We start from the raw sequence: 6,000 nt of genomic DNA, 5'->3' as shown, positions 1-6,000 counted from the left end.
AGTAAAAATGTTCTGAAATAAAACCCCCACATGCCTTTCAAATACAAAGCACAGTAAGAAAACTGTCAGTCTCTTGAGATATATCTGCACCTATCATTTAAAATTAGAGGGTAGTGGAGAAATACTCTTTTCTCAGTAATTTTCTCTTTGGAGTCAGAGTTTCCTGACTGATGTCAAGTCCAAAGATAACACTGAAACAGAAAAAGGAAGCATTCTCTAAATTTCATAGTACAAATAAAGACAATTCCTGTTCTTTTGGATCCCTTAAATGTGGAATGACAGTGTTTGCTATATTACCAGCATCATAACAGCTGATGGTATCTGCTTCAGGCAGTGCTGCTTGAGCAAAGAAGAGATAACAGACTCCTGGCAGCAAAAGTTTCACTATTATTATTTAATGTTGATATTTCAGTGGAGCTCAGGAAAACTTTGACCAGACCCATTTCCAAAGATTATTTCCAAATATTACCAGTGTTATTCAGGTAGAAGTAAGAAATTTTGCAGGTTCTATTTAGGGAATGAGATGAATAATTCATTTAGAGGGTTAAGACAAGGGAAGTGACCATTCCTAGGGGAGCATCAACCACTAAGCAGGATTGCTAGCAATCTCTTAGGCAGAATAACTTTTGCTCCTGGCAGTGCCATCAGAAGCTCTTAGAAATAAGTTGCTGTCTCATTTTCTTAATTTCCTGGCTCTGTGTCCTACTTTTTAGACAGATGACTTTCCTTTTCATTAGGGATGCTATGGTAAAGGTGTAATTCTTACTTCTAGGAGCTAAAGCAGTCGCAGAGTTATTAATCATGGAGCCAATGTAACCTTATAAGACCCCATGGCTGGGAGTCCATTCTCCTGACTAAAAGACAAGTCAAGGTAGAGGCTGGTGGCTGCAGTTTGCTGGGAGACAGAGCATCCACCCCTTGCACCAGAGCCTTGGCTAACCAAATGGTATTGTTCCCCTTAGTGCGGTATGTTTCTAATTGGAGTGAGGCACATGCCAGCAAAGAATTAAACAAATTTGTGGTGAGCCTTGTATTGTTTCTTTTGGGTTTTTTTAAGAGTGGCATTTAGTACTTTTATTTGCTATCTAACTCTCTTTTGCTGCAGAAGTTACTGTCCCCTTAACTGTAACTGATAAATGCTACTGAAGAATATGAAAATACATAGACAGCATTAGTAGCTCTCATATGTGTTAACTTTTCCTCTTGTTTATGGAAAAATTCATTACTGGGAAAATTCCCAGTGTCACAGTATGCAGTATCTTGTATTGCTATCTGTCCATTTTCAGACCTGGCTGTGCCATGGGAACAACCTGACTTTATCTTGTTAGAGCAGATGATGTCTTCAAGTTTGTGGATACAGGTAAAGCCCCAATAATGACTATCTGAAACGCTTAACAAATTTTATTTACTTATGTAACTTTTAGGGGTATATGTGATTTGCATAGGCTTGAAAATTTACCTGAAAACAGATTTTTTTTTTTTAATGTCTTTAACAGAAATCTGAGGTTTGCAGTGAGAAAGTTGTGTTTCTCCCTAAGATCTCTCTATTCTTTGGTCCCATCATGTTCATAAATTCCTTTCATATTTCTTTTGTTTATTCAATACAAACTCAATTATATTTGGACAAATTAAAAGCCCTGTCTGTGCAAGGTACGAGAACATATGAAATAATTTGGAACAACTTGCTTGGGCTTTATCAGAACAGGAGAGGAGTTGTTTTCCAAGGCTGATGCCAGGCCAATAAATAAAGAGAAATAGTTCAATGCTCTCATGGTAGTATGCCACTGGAGCTTTTATCTTAAACTGCAATATCCTAAGCCAAACATTTATGTTCCATCTTGAAGCCAACAGTTGACCTGCCTAGGTTTTTCTGCAGAGATGGTCTAAGACTCTCTAAGTGTTTTATGGGTGGGTAAAAAGAGAACCTTATCATGTAGAAATTAGGCAATTCTCAAAGCAAGAAAATTGTATATTGTGGTAGCAACGTCCTAACTGAGGTAAAAGGAGTTTAGAAATGTTCATGGGCACTACTCTATGGGAATAGTGTGGCACCAGCCAGAGGTCTGACAGTACTCTGTGTTTGCTTTTTATCCAAAGCAAAATTGGTATTGGTATTTCATCATCATCAGTTTGAATTACATGACTTCTAGAGCATTTCCTGGGATGAGGTAAGAGGTGAAGAAAAATGCATTTGAAATGAACAAGTATTAAAAGTTACTTAGTCCAAACTCAATGTACAGATGGGTGTTAGGTATGAAGGATCCCTATTTTTCCATGCTAGTTTTCTGATTCTCCGCTTAGATCTCAACAGTGTGGTGCAAAGAGTGGGCTACTTAGAAGTAACAGATTGAAATGACACATATAAAAAAGTGGTGAAAATATTATCTCTCTGAAGAATATCGTATTGGAAATACACCAAAATAGGCAAAGAAAATACTCTTGCATGTGAGAAGACAAATGTATACACATATGTAACAGGATCTTTATCACATATAAAACAACAATGTTCTTAAAATCCCAAATAATCAAATGATAATCAGCAAAAAGCCCCAGCCAGCTGTATCAGTCCTCTGTGCCTTTACACATTTGGAGGAAAGCATGTTATTTCATAGATATTGCATACAGTTAATAGACCACTTGAAAAAGGCAGCTGTAAATTATTTCTTCTCATGGCCTCAATAGACTATTTATGTTTTATCAGGAGATGAGAATTTGAGTAGATGTGATTACTTGAGTTCAAAGAAGAAAACATTTTAACCAGGACACCTTTCCATCTCTACTTTTGTTTTGGTGAGGGTTATTTCTGTTCTTATGAAATCATCTAAGAACAATCAAGTGAGGAAAGACAGGAGGGTAAACAAGCTGAAAGTTAAACCAGAAAGCATTAAGAAAGATATCCATGTTGTGTTTTGCAGACTGCAGAATTTGGCTTTGACAGTGCAGCAGGGTGGGAGAGACTTGCCTATACAAAATCAGAGTCCAGCTGACTTCACTGGAGTCTGCACAGGCAGCCACTGAGCCACACACATTCAATCCTGACAAGAAGAAGAAAAAAGGTGAAAATTCTAGGTGAGAACTACTCTGCCAGGGACCCTGGGAGCTCTGGATTGAAGCAATGTCACTGCATGGAGATATTGCCATGGCTTTGCTCCTGGGCTGGGGGGGAGAAAGGTGCAGTTTCAGTGCTTGTTCCTTGGTTTTTTTTTTTGTTTTAGAATTTTTCCAGTGAGAGATTGTCCCATCTTCTCACCTAAAAAAGGGCCTTAGTAAATGAGCAATATTTGTAAATAATGCTCTGAGATGATACATGGCACCTTTTTGTTTTATATAAGTCTTATTGTTGGATATTTTGGTGTAGCTTGGCCTTTTTTCCCCCAGCATGTCTACCCAATGCATAAATAACTTCCCATGGTACAGCAGCAGTCTTGTTAACAATGGATCGTATGGAATATGAGTTAAACACCAGTACAAATGATTATGTATTTTAGCAATTCTGCAGGGCTGCTTGTTTCTAATCTTCTCCCGTTACATTATGGGCCTTACTGTTACAACAAATCATCTGAATTGGTCTTGTGATGGGAATGGTAGCCATCAACCAGATGCTCAATTGCACACCAGAGAGTTACTGAGGAACAGGCCCAAAAGCTACAACAGCTCGAAGAGGTGACTCTATTCTCAGATCTAAGGCAAACCACTATGGCTGCAAACTGCTGCAATACTAAAAAACAATTAAAAGCTTTTGCATAAAAAAGATTTTTAAAAACATTAAATAATTGTGTTGAGTTCTTGATAGAAAAAAGGAAAAATTAAGAAACCTCAAAATACAGTTATTTGGGACTGTCCCAGTTGTCTCTCATAAATGTTATGATCCCTTTTCTCAATTTTTATGCTCACTGGGGTCCTCAAGAGACCAGTGAGCAACAGGCCATTTTGGAATTGCCATCATCAAGGGCATGCATTGCTCAAGTCCTAAAACAAAGATGTTGCATAGCGTGATCTAAATGGCACTGCTGCCACTTAGAAAATGAGGTGATTTGCATTCCTTTTAATAAATTAGGTATTTAATTACATTATAAATGTAACCTCTAATTGAAGCACCTGCTCCCAGTGGGCAAAACACTATGATGATTTTGCACGAGCTACCTAGAAGTAGATGCATGCTGCTGCAGGAGTGGGTATCTCACTAATTGGCACTTAAACACTATTCTTGAGTATTTTTGCACCTTAATGGATCTTCCCCCCAGGATATCTCTTAGGACGATATTTGTTTTGCTGTAGTGTGTTGCCTTTTGTTCTTGTCCTCCACTTGTGGACATAGGTGTGTCTGCACTTTTCTCTTTGAGAGATTTTATTTTGCATGCCCAGATACCTACTGCTATCTCACAGATTAAAGGTGGATGCAAGTCCCTGTCCATGGGTATTTCATGCCAATGGTAGTACTGTCTGGTTCTAAACCTATTTAGCTGTCTAGATACTGCACAGATTTTTTTAATATCCGTAATGTTACCGAAGCTATTACTTGAGCTCTGAAACCTCAGTTTGCTCTGTGTAGTAACTCATGAACCAAATGTAGAAGAGCAGTTCTCTGCTGAGGATGCCACATAAAACTTAATTGTATGCTGAAGTCCCATATTATTCTGACTGTTAAACCTTTAACAGTTTTAAATATATTTATTTACCATAGCCTCTTGGCTAAGGTCTAGTCTAAGCATTTATTTTCTTCTTATCTGTGATTTGTTTTCACATCAGTAAGAAATTTTATTTTTTGTTATTTTCCTTATGGTACTTCATACTGTTTCTGGTCAATTTAATTCTCAAAGTGGCTGAATCAATGCATCCAAATAACACCTGCCTGTGTTTCATACATCTAGAGAATGATGTGAAATAACTGTATTTAACTGATGTTACTGTTTGATTGCAGATCATCAAGGTGTTGGGCAGATTCGATACAAATGACAATAATTTGTGCCAAGTGATTGAAGAGTAGATTTACAGTTTCCTTCCCTGATTCATGTTTCCAAGACTACCCCTGGATTTGCCTCTGTGTTTGTGACCAGTTTTCCTGTAGGCTTCCAAGGGAAGATGCAAACCTGTTGCTCAAACCTGAACAAACGAGGCACACTTGCAGCAGTCGGGAATTTTGGCCCAATCCCTGCAACAGCAGTGCAGTTTGCTTGCTGAGAAAGTCACAAAAGCCCTGAGGAACAGCAAAAGACATTAAGAACTGTTCAGATCCCAGGCAGTTTTAAAGGCTCACTCTGCTGCTCTCAAATAGTACAAGAATTTCAGCAGCACATTAAATTCTGGAGCCTATTCACTATAGTAACTTACTCCTGTCCATACATAGTACCAGGCACCAGAGAGAAAGGGCCCAGGAATCAAAAGACAAAAAGACCATTTGTGGATTGCTTACAGTTTAGTTTCTTCCCAACTCCCTCAGAAATTTCTCTTTTTATATTTATGGAACTCTCACTTCATTACTAATGTAAGCTTTCTGCATGCTTTTGCACTTGGTCTTTGTTCTACCTGACACTGCCTAATACACAGTATTTGGGACATACTCCTTTGGCTTTAATTTACTCTCACCATGCTTCTTCTGTTTTGCATATTAGAAGAAAGATGATCAGCCATTTGACATCTAAAAAAGTCTGATATTTAAATTCAAAACAATGCAGTTTGCAGGATTAGGAGAGATAATGTAAATTAGAACTGTGTGATCTTAGAAAAATCCTATCTCTTACAGAGAACTTGAACTAGGTCCTGTTAAAGAAGTACAAGTTATAATCATTTCTGGTTACTCTCTGTATTCTATAGACAGCATGAGAACCTTCTCAGTTTCTCTGGGAGACATCCAGAGATTAATTCAGACACTTATATATATATAGCTGATAGACCATAATATTCTTCCGTCCTCAAACCTCTCATTTTGAAAGATGAAGCCTGAATTTCATATCTGAGATAAGCAGCCTATTTAATTAGTTTAGAACTCTACTATATGGG

The sequence above is a fragment of the Corvus hawaiiensis genome, chromosome 5 (assembly GCF_020740725.1).
Source record: "Corvus hawaiiensis isolate bCorHaw1 chromosome 5, bCorHaw1.pri.cur, whole genome shotgun sequence".
NCBI lineage: Eukaryota > Metazoa > Chordata > Aves > Passeriformes > Corvidae > Corvus > Corvus hawaiiensis.
Note: the sequence above shows the minus strand (reverse complement) of the source record.